This window comes from Schistocerca americana, chromosome X (genome assembly GCF_021461395.2).
Source record: "Schistocerca americana isolate TAMUIC-IGC-003095 chromosome X, iqSchAmer2.1, whole genome shotgun sequence".
NCBI lineage: Eukaryota > Metazoa > Arthropoda > Insecta > Orthoptera > Acrididae > Schistocerca > Schistocerca americana.
In genome coordinates this window covers 699,117,161-699,131,952 of record NC_060130.1, presented here as the reverse complement: position 1 = coordinate 699,131,952, position 14,792 = coordinate 699,117,161, and positions in this window count along the sequence as shown.

Genomic DNA, 14,792 nt, shown 5'->3' with positions numbered 1-14,792 from the left:
TATTAGTAACCACTGTAATTTAAAAGCGGTCCATCGCATGCATAAGACGATACCACAATTGAAAAGTTCGCCAAAAGATGCTTCCGTCACGCAGGCCTAAGTAACTGTTTAAAGAATATTTAAGAACATGTTACTGTCATTTCATATGAGTGTACATACATAGAAATGCTGGTTTATTTATTTATGAACAAATTATAATTTATACATACTGTAAATAGTGTTAGACTGAATATTTATAACATTCTTTATATTAAAATTGTTACAATTTATTAGTGCAGAAAGTGGTCGAATTGAGTCAAATCACGTTTGTAGAACGTAAGAACGATGTATTTTTGGGGAGGATGGCCTTCAGCGAATGAGAATTAGGCAGTGATGGAAAACTACTGGAGTCAAATGACGACAGGCACTTTTTGAGTATTGCGCTGAAGCGAGCGATTCAGGACACTTTTCCGTCGAGATCTGGAAGAAGGCAGACTGTCCTTAAATAACGTGTGATATTAAGTCATGCAGGTGACAGATTATCGGTGGTGAACTCTGCTAGAATACTTTAACTTCCGAAGAAACTTTCACTTTTGTGAAGTTTGATTGCATTTTAGTTCAGAACTTTAACAATTTCCGTTTGCATTATGGAATTAAAACTGGACAGAGCATGACTTTTTATCTCTCGTGTGTTGATGTGTAAATCGTCGCCGGCCGGAGTGGCCGAGCGGTTCTAGGCGCTACAGTCTGGAACCGCGCGACCGCTACGGTCGCAGGTTCGAATCCTGCCTCGGGCATGGATGTGTGTGATGTCCTTAGGTTAGTTAGGTTCAAGTAGTTCTAAGTTCTAGGGGACTGATGACCTCAGAAGTTAGGTCCCATAGTGCTCAGAGCCATTTGAACCATTTTTTTTTGTAAATTGTCACGCTGAACTCCGACCTGTTTTTAGCTCGCGAAAATTTCTTTCATTGTGATCACGAAATGTAGGCCTACTTAGTTCTTCGCGCATCTTGGATGACCATTTATCTTGGGGATTCTTCTACCATTCTTGTAACGCACTTAACGCAACTCTACTGCATTCAAGTAAGGTTACCTTTCTTGCTTTTTATGATGGTAATTGTAGGACCACTTTTCGTTTATTTGAGATTACTGACTTGAATGGACATTATTCGACATAAGTTTCTGGTGTCGTCACGTAAGAACAAAACCATTTTATTAATTATACATTTATCTTTTATTTCATGTTATGATTATTTATTAATTCGCAATTCTAGGCAATGCATAAACTATTTGACTGCAGTATCACAGGAACAGGTTATTATATGCAGGGAGTTTAGATACAGGGTATGAAAGCATATGTGTACAGATAGGCCATAGGATTTTATCAAACAATTCCTTTTAAACAGAACCGTGCAAGCGAAATTAACTAGGTACATCAGTATGGGAGTAAATTCGCAGAATGAAGCCTACAACATACAACAGTAAATGGTTAAAGGGATGGAAAGGGTAATATGAATACTTAATTTCATAATTAGTCGTTTTTTAACTTGGTTGTTCGATGTCTTCGATTTGTCGTCCTGGATTCTGTCTTTTCTTTTGCATGTTTATTTTTTATTACGCATGCATAATGTAGGACGTATGATAATTCTAGTAAAGGTATACCTTCGGGTACGATAACGATGACATGTGCTCACAAATTATGACTCAAAACCCGCAGTTTCGTAACGTAAGTTTCTTCCATTTTGCGGGTATTATGGCGACGGCAAAATCTTGTACTAATATACTGCTAGAACAAAAACAAAATACGTGCACCGTGATGGAATTATCCAAATGGGATGAAAACCGGTATTTGTGTTTTCATGTTCAAACATGAAAATTATTACAGTTTCAGGAAAACTGGATGATTTAACTAAGAGAAAGAGCTTCACCAACGCAGCAAGCTCATCCACATCTAGCCCTTACACTAACAGTATTTAATTAATGGATTCCTTGTATGTGTTCCTTAGGGATATCGTACCGAATTTTTTCGAATTCGCGCCTCACACTGTCAGAATCACGAGATGGTTGGAGGGCCCTGCCCGTGGTGACCCAAACGTCCTCAAGTGGGGAGAGATCTGGCGACTTTGCTGGTCAAGGTTGGGTTTGGCAAGATTGAAGACAAGTAGTAGAAGTTCTCGCCATGTGCGGGTGGGCATTATCTTGCTTAAATGTGAGCCCAGGGTTGCTTGCCACGAACAGAAACAAAACGGGGCGCATAACGTCGCCAAAATACCGCTGTACTGTAAGGGTGCCGCGAATGACAACCAAAAGGATCCTGCTATGAAATGAAATGGCACTCCAGATCATAGGTCCAGGTTGACGGGCCGAATGGCGGGCGACAGGTTGGTAACGAACCGCTGTCCGTGGCGACTCCAGCCATGTTGTCGGTGGCCGTCGGGGCTCGGTTCGCAGCGAGACTTATCACTGACGACAGTTCTACTCCAGTCAATGAGATTTCAGGCAGAATGTGTCCGACACCACTGCAGACGAGCTTGACGGTGTACAGAGGTCAATGGTAGGCGGCGCAAGAGGCGCCGTGAACTCAGCCTCCTTTCTGTAAACCGCGTATTAACGCACCTTGTGGCCACTGAAGTAACCAGCTGAACGTCGGATAGGTGATAATGATGAATCTGGGTCCCTGTGACGATTGCTCAGTCCTCTAGTTCTATCGTCTCTCTAGCTCGACTGCTTCCTTCTTGCGACTGTTCAAAAATGGCTCTGAGCACTATGGGACTCAACATCTGAGGTCATCAGTCCCCTAGACTTAGAACTACTTAAACCTAACGACATCACACACATCCATGCCCGAGGCAGGATTCGAACCTGCGACCGTAGCAGCAGCGCGGTTCCGGACTGGAGCGCCTAGAACCGCTCGTCCACCGTGGCCGGCTCTTGAGGCTATGTTCGGCTGTGATTCACCCATTCCTGCCAACATCGTCGAACCGTGGCATCACTGCTGTTCAAACGTTTACAAATTTGTCGATTACTCCAACCAGCATCTTTTAGCCCATTTACACGTCCTCTCTCAAATGGTGACATCTTCATACAATGTTCACGCCCCTGTTCACTGTCTAACTGAGTACACGGAATGAAATTCGCAGACACTTTATGCCAAGGTACTGACAAGTCTACCGTTTACTATCCTTGCCATCTGCGTGGTGAAACTGCGCTGCATCGCCAAGCATTCATCCATTGGCCGCCAAAGTTTACAGTTTCACATTTTCCTTTCGATACCCTGTGTGAATATCAATTTGTGACCAATTTGAATAACTCCTTCGTAGTGCTTTGTTTTTTTTGTATTAGAGTGTATCTTGACGATATATGCCGTAATTCGTAATTTTACAGTACAAAATAATCTTATGAGATTTTACCGTCATTCGTAAAATTAAAGAACTCGGAAAATTTCGTGTTTGAGCTATAATTTGTGATCGTAGGACGCCGTTAAGTGTGATATACCTTTACATGAATGCGCCGTGACTGTTCTTTCGGACACGGCGAATTCATAGAATTGATTCACCTCGATCGACAATGAATCCACAACCTTCAATGAGGATACACATTTACATTCGACCTCCAGTAGGAATGCAAAATTAGCGAGCATGGAGGACATGGACGGGAACTGCGGATAGGTGGCTCTAAGTGGGGATGTTAATCGACCGGGGAGGGTGTCGTGATAGTCCGCGGATTTGCAATAACCACTGTGTCCGGGTGGTGCAGTAGTTTACGCAATTGCCTAGTAAGCATGTAATCTAGTGCTCGAGTCCTGGGCCGGCACACATTTTCATTCGTCACCTCTGATTCTGCACAAAGTCCCTATGCAGCTGATAACATTATTTCCTTTTCTTTCTCCTTCTACCCCTTCAGTTTACATAAGATATACCTTTACGATAACTGTAATTTGGTTGTCATTCATTACATTACTTGTCTATTTCTTATTATATTAACTGACTGCGGACGTGTGAGATGTGTAGTAGGTTTTATAAAGTGTACAGTCTGCCGAAGTAACAGTGTCGCTTTGCTCCCAACGTGTGCTAGATATATATCAGTATTATTGGTAGTCTTCAAGATTTGACTCCATGTTTTCCACTGTTACCAGAAGCTGCACAAAAACAGTTGTGGTACTGTATGTAGATGCTCGTTGAATGCGTTCTCAGTAGTACTTAATAAAGCAACTGGCGATGAAACTACCTCTGGCCCATTGGGTTAAGATTCTTACCTACAAATCGGCATCGCATTTGAACATAAACCTCCCTACAACACTCTGTCAAGAAACGCGGTCACTTCCATACTCCGTTTCTACCATAGCCGCTGACAGGTGCGTGGCGCATGTGTTAGTAGCAATGAAGGATTCGAAGAAACACAACCAGTTCACCCTCCATCATAGTGCAACGACCACCTTTTACTTCCTCTTCACTCCATCCTCATGCGACACAGTTACGTCGACGACCTATAGGTACTTATGTCAAGAAGTAAAAATATTATTATTATTTCTACAGACAAACACTACGAGATCAAAAGTATCCAGACACCTGGTTGAAAATGACATACAAGTTCGTGGCACCCTCCATCGGCAATGCTAGAATTCAATATGGTGTTGGCCCACCCTTAGCATGGATGACAGCTCTCGCAGGCATACGTTTAAACAGGTGCTGGAAGGTTCTTCACGGAGTGCTGCTCTGAGGAAGGTATCAATGTCGGTCGGTGAGGCCTGGTACGAAGTAGTCGTTCCAAAACGTCCAAAAGGTGTTCTATAGGATTCAGGTCAAGACTCTGCGCAGACCATTTCATTACAGGAATGTTATTGCGGTGTAACCATTCCGCCACAGGCCACGCGTTATGAACAGGAGCTCGATCGTGTTGGAAGAAGCAATCACCATCCCCGAATTTCTCTTCGACAGTGGGAAGCAAGAACGTGCTTAAAACATCAATGTAGGCCTGTGCTGTGATAGTGCCAAGCAAAACAACAAGGGGTGGAAGCCCCCTCCTTGAAAAACACGACCGTACCATAACACCACAGCTTTCGAATTTTACTGTTGGCTGGCAGATGACGTTCATCGAGCATTCACCATACCCACACACTGCCATTGGATCGTCACATTATGTACCGTGATTCGTCACTCCAAACAACGTATTTCCACTGTTCAATCGTCCAATGCTTAAACTCCTTACACCAAGTGGGGCGTCGTTTGGCATTTACCGGCGTGATGTTTTTTGGCTTTTGAGCAGCCGCTCGACCACGAGATCCAAGTTTTCTCACCTCTCTCCTAGCTGTCATAGTACTTGCAGTGGATGCTGATGCAGTTTGAAATTGCTGTGTGATGGTCTGGATAGATGACTACCTAATACACATTACGACCCTCTTCAACTGTCGGCGGTCTCTGTCAGTCAACAGACGTGGTCGATCTGTACGCTTTTGTGCTGTACGTGCCCCTACAAGTTTCCATTTCACAATCCCATTGGTAACAATGGATCTAGGGATGTTTAGGAGTGTGGAAATCTCGCGTACAGACGAATGACGCAAGTGACACCCAATCACCATGTTTGAAGTCCGTGAGTTCCACGGAGCGCCCCATTCTGCTCTCTCACGATGTCTAATGACTACTGAGGTCGCTGATATGGAGTACCTGGCAGCAGGTGGCAGCACAATAAACCTAATATGAAAAACGTACGTTTTTGGGGGTGTCCGGCTACGTTTGATCACGTAGTTTAATATACGACTTTCTTGTCTTTAACATGTGAGGACCAGTGTCCAAAAAAGATAAATATATCGGGAGCAAATGAGTATCTGGTTCTACAAATGGAAAAGAGAAACTGAACGAGCTGTATCGAACAGGCTTTTGAGTGTAGGTATGATGAATTTTCTAAAAAAAAAATGCACCTTGTAGTACGGAATCATCTGAAGCAATTGCTTAGACATCCAGACAGAAACAGTCACGTCCGATACTCCGTTGAATTTGCGAAGTACTCCAGGCGTACGGAAATAGACACAGAATCAAAATCTAGCCATTCGGAATCAAAGGCCTATGTTGAACAGTGGAATTCACGAAGAACAGTTGTGTTCTCTGCCTGTTATCAGGGATGTCCTTTTTGAAGTTCGGATCCGGTAATGTGGATGGTTCCCATTACCGGTTCTTGGCGTCTTAATATTGATCAAAGGGGCCCTCAACAGTAGTCAGATTTGATCATAGGTGCTTTTCCAATTTTCATTTCTGAAGAAAATTGAATAGTGATGAAACTCTATATCGTCGATACTTGGTTTATTCAAATTCTCGAAATATTTTTCTGTTCCCCGTGCAGACTATTTGGCAATTCACAAACTCAGATGGTACAAGGAGTGTGCTGTGACTGGAAACACTTAAGTAGTATTTTGCAAAGACATGAGAATATCAAAGCCCGTATGGCAATTATCTTCCGATGGATGACATTAGAAAAAGGAATAAAACGTGGAACAACAATAGACCAAGAAAACGAAAGACTAATTCGTGAATCCCAAAAACATAACCACAATTCGTTTAAGAGAGTAAATCATACCGCTAATTTCTTAGCCTCTTATAATATAGTATTTAAAGGTCACAGAGAATCTTTCAGCAGATTCGACGACAGTGGGAACTGTGGTAACATCACTGAATTGTTTAAACTGATATCTAAACACGATCCTACATTACGGGAACACATGAAACGCATTAATGACAAATAACTTACACCCTATTATCTAAGTCATGATATTCAGAATGAATTGATCATATTGATGTCAAAAACTATTACTACTGAAGTGATTCTTCGAGTAAAAGAGGCAAAATGTTATTCAGTTTTGCTCGACTGCACTAGAGAATGTTGTCGAGTTGAACAAACATATGTTATCTAAATTTTTCTATTACATCAACTCGCACAGCAGGATAAAAATTTGTCGGATTTGTAGCCGTTGCTGAGACGACTAAAGAATATCTTATTAATGCAATAATGGATGAGCCAGAAGAAACTGGTAAGATCTTCAGAACTGTCGTGGCCAAGGATACGACAATGGTGAAAATATAGCGGGTATAAATAGTGGAGTTAAAAGTCGAATATTAAATATAAATCCCAGGTCATTTTCTAAACCTTGCGGTTGTCGTACTTGGAATCTGATGTTCTTCAGTGGCAGCAAAAACCTTTTTTGGTTTTATTTAGAAATTTTATTTGCTATTTTCAAGATCCAGTAAACGCTGGAAAGTAATCTCAGGCGGATGAAAGCTTACAATGAAACCTTTATCAGACACAAGGTGGGAAAACGGACTCGAGCCAGTGAACGTCGTCCCATTCCAATTTGATGATGTTGAACGATTCAATGCATAGCTTAAAAGAATTACACTCAGTGACTGTCATACAGTTCTGGACGAAATGCACAGTTTGGAATTTATCAAATCACTACATTTGTGGTACGAGATATTATCACGTGTTAATGTTATTAGCTAATTAACGCAATCTGTACAAGTTCATATGAGTATTGCTCTTGAACATTTGTGCACATTTTGTGACTGGATCAAAGAATATCTATAAATCGTGTTCGAGCAATTATATGAAGCTAGTCAGTTTATTGAGAAAAGCAGTTGTGATCTATCAAAGGATTTTAAAAGTAAAAGATTAGTAAAAAGGAAAAGAATATTCGACTACTAAAGCAGTGATCAGCTTATCCAGTCTTCCAAAACAGATTCAAAAATTGTTTTTAACACCGTGATTGATTCCTTATTCAGTAATGTGGATTCAAGATACGTATCTTTAAAACAACACACAGGCTGTTATATTAAACACAAACATTAATCAGAACTAATAACAAATTTCTTTAATTCGGAAATATCTTGAAAGACTACACTGAAGAGCCAAATAAACTGGTACACCTGCCTAATATCGTGTAGGGCCCCCGCGAGCACGCCGAAGTGCTGCAACGCTACTTGGCATGGACTCGTCTAATGTCTGAAGTAGTGCTGGAGGGAACTGACACTATGAATCCTACAGGGCTGTCCATAAATCCATAAGAGTACGAGGGGGTGGATATCTCTTCTGAACAAGACATTGCAAGGCATCCCAGATATGCTCAATAATTTTCATCTCTAGTGAGTTTGGTGGACAGCGGAAGTGTTTAAACTCTGAAGAGTGTTCCTGGAGCCTCACCGTTGCAGAGATAGACGTGTGGGGTGTCGCAGTGTCCTGCTAGAATTGCCCAAGTACGTCAGAATGCACATGACATGAATGGATGTAGGTGATCAGAAAGAATGCTTACGTACGTGTCACCTATCAGAATCGTATCTAGACGTATCAGGGGTCCTATATCACTTCAGCTGCACACGCTCCACACCATTACAAAGCCTCCAAGAGCTTGAATAGTTCCCTGCAGACATGCAGGGTCCATGGATTCATGAGGTTATCTCCATACCCGTACACGTCCATCCACTCGATACAATTTGAAACGAGACTCGTCCGACGGGACAACACGTTTCCAGTCATCAGTAGTCCAATGTCGGTGTTGAATGGCCCAGGCGAGGTCTAAAGCTTTGTGTCATGCAGTCATCAAGGGTACACGAGTGGGCCTTCGTCTCCGAAAGCCCATATCGATGACATTTCGTTGAATGGTTCGCATGCTGACACTTGTTGATGGTCCAGCATTGAAATCTGCAGCAATTTGCGGGAGGGTTGCACTTCTGTCACGCTGAACGATTCTCTTCAGTCGTCGTGGGTCCCGTTCTTGCCGGATCTTTTCCCGGCCACATCTATGTCGGAGATTTGATATTTTACCGGATTCCTGACATTCACGGTGCACCCGTGAAATGGTCGTACGGGAAAATCTCCACTTCCTTGCTACTTCGGACATGCTGTGTCCCATCGTTCGTGCGTCGACTGTAACACCATGTTCAGACTTATTAAATCTTGATAACCTGCCATTGTAGCAGCAGTAACCGATCTAACAACTGCGTCAGACACATGTTGTCTTACACAGGCATTTGCCGTATTCGGCCTGTTTACACTTCTCTGTATTTGAATACGCACGCCTATACTAGTTTCTTTGGCGCTTCAGTGTATATGCAATGAACCGGTTTCGACTCGTCATGAAGCAGTCAATGAGGTCTCTTATGATCAGCTGCCGTACCTGCTTGTGCTTCGTGCTTTAAAACTGGAATAGTACGACGCATGACCAGTTATGGTAGTTCACTTTAACTGACTACATTAGCTGCTACTTAACAACATACTGGGTATATTTTTATTTCTCTGTTTAGCTTGCACTTTTTAGTGTTCTCATAACTATTCATATTTAATAGCAATTTTGCATTTTTTAAGAGTTTTAGTTCTGATGATAACTCATTAGAGTAGAAACCGGGTTATTGTGACCATAATGGAGAGTGGGTGTGTTTCAAAGGTTTCTCCAGAAGATCCAGAGTTAGCAATATCAATTAAACCTTGTAGAAGGTAATATCTGGGAATAGGGATATCGGTCAGTGATAGGGGTATTCGTCGGGCCACTACGTCATAGAGGCACAGTTGTTAATTCGCTTCTCAATGGGAACCAGATCACACTACAGTCAGCGACCGCACGAGCGCAGACTTCTCTCAGCACTCTTCTTATGGGATCCTGTAAATATAGGTCGCTCCTATCAGCGGTCCTACTAAGAAACGGGTTGATGTATTGGAACTTCATAGTGTAATTCGTGATTTACTTAATTTCTTTTCCTTTCAGCTGCGGTAGACAGGGTAATGATCTGCGACCTCATTTTCATTGCCTTTTACGTAATTTTGTGTGATCGAATAAAACTTGGGATGACACACGTTGTTCCTTCTGAACTGCACCTAAATGTGCGTTTTTGTCTAAAATGGTAGATTATCATGATTTTCTTATTGATAGCTTATTTTCTTTAATATCCCGTGGTGTTAAATTATGTGTTGAAGTTGTTAACATCTTAACTGGAAGACTTTATGTCCAACAGTGTAACTTTTTTTGTTAGTTCACCAAATATTCCAAAAGTTGAACCGAACTGGACACAAACGATTAGATGTCCAGTACTAGTTCCTTCCGCAATTAAAATTTCCCTTAAAAATTCCCACAACTCTGAGCTGAGTTTTGCAAAAGTAGTCGAGTTATCAGTACTTGGTCGGACTCAATGGGCATAATACATACCACAAGTTCTAAATCCTCTCACTATCGATAAATGTTATGTTTAACGAGGTAGAACGCGAAATGACGAACCTAAAGAATAACTATATGTGTGGTGAGCTTTTATTCGTCTCCTACTTCTCAATTTTTGGTTTGATGTTGCAACCATTGTCCATTAGTCCACCAAGTGCGTTCAACAGTTATTCCTTTCCTCAAACTTTCCCCAGAGGCTGAGTGAGTGCTGTTTTCGTAAAAGTAGATAAGCTGTCAGTGCTTAGAGTCAATGGGCATATTCCGTGCAACATGTTCAAGCTAATCTTCACTGCTGAATGTTACAATTCACGTTGTAGTATGAAAAATTGTGAATCTAATGAACACCTATATTCATGTGAAAGTTTCTTTCATTCCCTCATTTTGGATTTTCGCGTGTTTGTTGAGGACACATTTCACAGACCTGAAGTGCTCCCCTGGCCTATCTACTTATTCTATGATTACGTTAATGCTAGTAGATCATAACGTACATGTTGCTCGATTCCCTCTCCGAGCGTCTGCATGTCAATTGAGTATCCTTATCCCACCTGCCGTGTTGCCTCTCTAATACTGAACACAGAACTGGTTACATCTGTAATAAAGTTCATGTTTTCGGTATATTTCATTCTTGATGTGTATTAAGGGCCCATTTATTTTATAATTTGTCACATAACCCACGTGAATGTTAAATAAATCGCTGCCATTGTCTCATGAATGATCAGTGTGGTATGAAAATGTTACGAAATGTACATAGGTGGGAACTCCTTGTTCTTTCAGAATATATTCTCATTTGTGACCAATGAAACTTGCTTCTCCTGAGACGCGTTACACATCACACAATTCCTATTGCTATCCAATTTTATATGAATACCTCAAATTAATAGCACAAATGAGATGCGTGCGCATACCTCGAAAAGGAATGGGATTAAATTACATGAGTAGTTACTGAGCTTAAGCCTAATGCATCATCCATGTTGTCATCTTCTCCCTTTGTTTTATACAAGTGCTGGTTGCGCTAAGTAATAATTACCTTCTTTATTGGGTCTATACAATAGCATGAATTTTGTTCATAGAGCATGCACGATGGATAACGAACGTGGCGTAGGCAGAAGAGCGCGAATTCCATCACAATCAATTTATGGTACCATCAAAGCATGATTATGATCAAAGTCCCTCCCCTTAACTAGATGATACAGCACAGCCACAAGCCCTCGCTATTCAATTAAGGATCACATGTTAGCCCAGCAACATATCAAGAGTGAGACATTAATCAACATGTCGAACGAATTTTCTTTAATGTCTTGAATTTGAACTAGCGTTTCATAAATCGTTGTTAACACTTGGATAGCTTTTGCAGTTATTCTCTTAATTTCTAAATAATTGTTTTACCCAAATTTAGTCAATCAGATATCTTATTTTACACCTGAGTTCCTTTCCTTCTCGAGGAGTACTCGAGAAACGTTGTGCCTTCTGCAGAAATCAGTATTAATCTTTCTCCCCTATAATTTCGCTTTCCACGACCGAACTATCTCATAATTTTCAGTTCCCTAACTTCGCCCAAGACTGATTTTCAGTCTCTCAGAAGGCCTCTAAATTGCTTCGATGTTTTCCTTCAACACGATCTGATGGGGATTCCAAACGCTCGAGTAGTACACAAGAATGGGTCGCATAAGTATCCTATAAGCGGTCTCCTTTATAGATGAACTACACTTTCCAAGAATTTTTCTAGTAAGCAGAAGTCAAGGATTTGCTTTCTCTGCTACCGGTCTTACGTGCTCGTTCCATCTGGTATTGCTTTGAAACGTTACGCCTAGATATTTAATAGACGTAAATATGCCAAGCAGCACATCGATAATACTCTATTTGAAAACTACACGATTGTTTTCTCTATTCATCTTCATTAACTTTAAGTTTCCCAAATTTAGAGTAAGTTGCCATTCACACTGCCAAATATAAGTTATATCCAAGTTATCCTGTGTCATTATACAACCGCTCAAGGCCAAACTTTCCCATACACTACAGCGTCATCAGCAGTCTGATAGTTTCTCACTCCATAGTGAGGCAGTTCATCAATATTATTATATAATTCTTAAATTTCACTGACATTGACATCTGTTGTTCGTATATCAAATTATCCATTGGTTATACATTCAATATCACAATAAATGCTTATTCCCCTTCGGGCAGACAATTGTCGAATTGTGTGCCAGTGACACTATTCATTATTAGTCCCATTCCTGCTCTAACATTATCTAATCCAGTATGAATAATCACATAATTCCCACTCCAAAAATTCTCCAGTTCTGGTCATCACATTTTACTGTTTTCTAAAATATCTATTTGTATTTTCGATCCTTTTCATTTCTATCTTCAGATTTTACAGTTTCTCATACGGGTTTATCATACTAACATTCCATGTACCCAGCCTACCGACCATTCTATTTTTTGTCTTAGAGGTCTACCCCAGTAATTCGTGCTTGGAGGTTCGAATGGGCGACTATCTCCATAATATTTTACTCATTAGTAAGCCATCATTAAAATTTCAACACAGAACTGAATTTACTCCGGAAAGATAATGTGGTGATTTCCTGTTGCCATTTACATCGCAATACTGCACGTTTAAAGTAATCTTGGACAAGCCGATTGGTTGTACCACAGATGCCGTGCCAATTTCACTGATCAATCTCATTGATTTCTACCATTTGTGACTACTGGGACGAAGTTTCTCTTTATACGCTCTGTGAACCATACTGCTGAGTGCCATGTCCTATTCTTCTCACGGACCGATTCCGTCTTCACCATAGCTCTTATCAAGTCATTTCAAGGCCCAGATGGCCAGATGTTTTTTAGTGTGTTACTCCACCATCACTCCCCCTTTTTCCTGGATTGTGACAGGCAGAGTGTGACCTTTTAAAAGAGGGGTCAGGTGTCTTTTACACAATTCGATGAATATATTCTGACTGATAGATTCAAGGAGGCAAGTGTGGCTCCAAGAAAGTGTTTTAAGTATAAAGCCCTTCATAATGTTTGTCGATAACACAACGGTATAGTGTTAAGTGTAATGCGCTGTATTCGTGGATGGTTTAGCATTTTCCTTTATCGCCCAATCCCGAAAAAGTTTCATGTTGGTTGGAAGAATGGTGTGAACATGCTAGTTTCCCATATGTTACTGATGTGTGTGTGTGTGTTTCGAATTTTTCCATTATTGTCGCATTTTTAATCCCTAGTATACCGTTGTGGGACACCGTTCTACGTTTTAAAGATATGATGAGGTTTCCGGAGCTCATACGAAATTCTGAGCTGTAGTGGTCGCCAGAAGTAAGGGATCTGAAAGTATAATTCCTGAAGGCACTGAATATCCAAAAATGCTTTAGTCACAGCACTTTGAAAGAACGGAGGGAGACATAACACTACAGATTCCGTTTCATAATTTTTTTTGTGATTCTATACCACCATAAATGGATTACCCTGGTCACAGGTGCCTAGAAACTAAGTCTCATTCCCAGCATATGAGCTGAGGATGGGGCAGTACTTTAAGTTATGCCTGTCGCATAGGTTCTTGACTGTTATAGAAGGACTAGTATACCAAACCAATAATCATCATATATAGAAATTGATATTAGCCTTTCAGCCACAGAAAGACGATATTTGAGATCCACACAAAGCACGATATTGTAGCACTTTGTGTGACACAATCATCAACCCTAAACTGGGACTGTACCTGACTGCGCTATGGCTACTAAAGACGCTTACAATTACGAGGGTTGGAACTTAAATAGTGGCAACTATTTTTTCACAACCGATACAAAACAGTTACATGTTTTCACCTGTTACTGACCTTCAAAGTAGACACCAGCGCTGTGTAGAACCCGTCGCCGGCGATGTGGAAGGAGTAGTATACCGTTAACAGAGCCTGTACTGTTGATGGTGCGAATGGAGCGGTCTACTGCCCGTCGAGTCTCTGCAACAGTTGTAAAGCGAATGCCACGAAGAGGTTCCTTCATCTTCGGAATCAAATCAAAGTCACAAAGACTTAAGTCCAAGGAGAATGGTGGATGGTACAGTACTTCTCAGTCCCATCGACTGAACAGACGTATGACACAAGCGATACCGCTGTATGCGCCCACGCAGTCTAGTGCAAAATGATGGGTGGGTTGCGGAGAAAGTGTCGCAGCTTCTTTCGCAAAGCTGGTAGCAGGCGATGCTTCAAAAACGAACAGTAATGCTGCGCATTGACGGTGGCATTCGCTTCAGAACTGTTCCAGAGGTTGGACAGGCAGTAGACCGCTCCATTCGCACCATCAACAGAACAGGCTCTGCTAACGGTATACTACGCCTTCCACATCGCTGACAACGGGTTCTACACAATGCTGGTGTCTACTTTGAAGGACAGTAACAGGTGCAAACATGTAAATCTTTTGTATCTGTTGTGAATAAATAGTTGCCACTATTTAAGTTCCAACCCTCGTATTTTAGACTTACTGAGGTACACTCTTTAATCAAAAGTATCCGTACTCCTGGCTGAAAATGATTTATAAGTTCGTGGCGCCCTCCATCGGTAATGCTGGAATACAATATGTCGTCGGCCCACCCGTAGCCTCGATGACACATTCCACACTCGCAG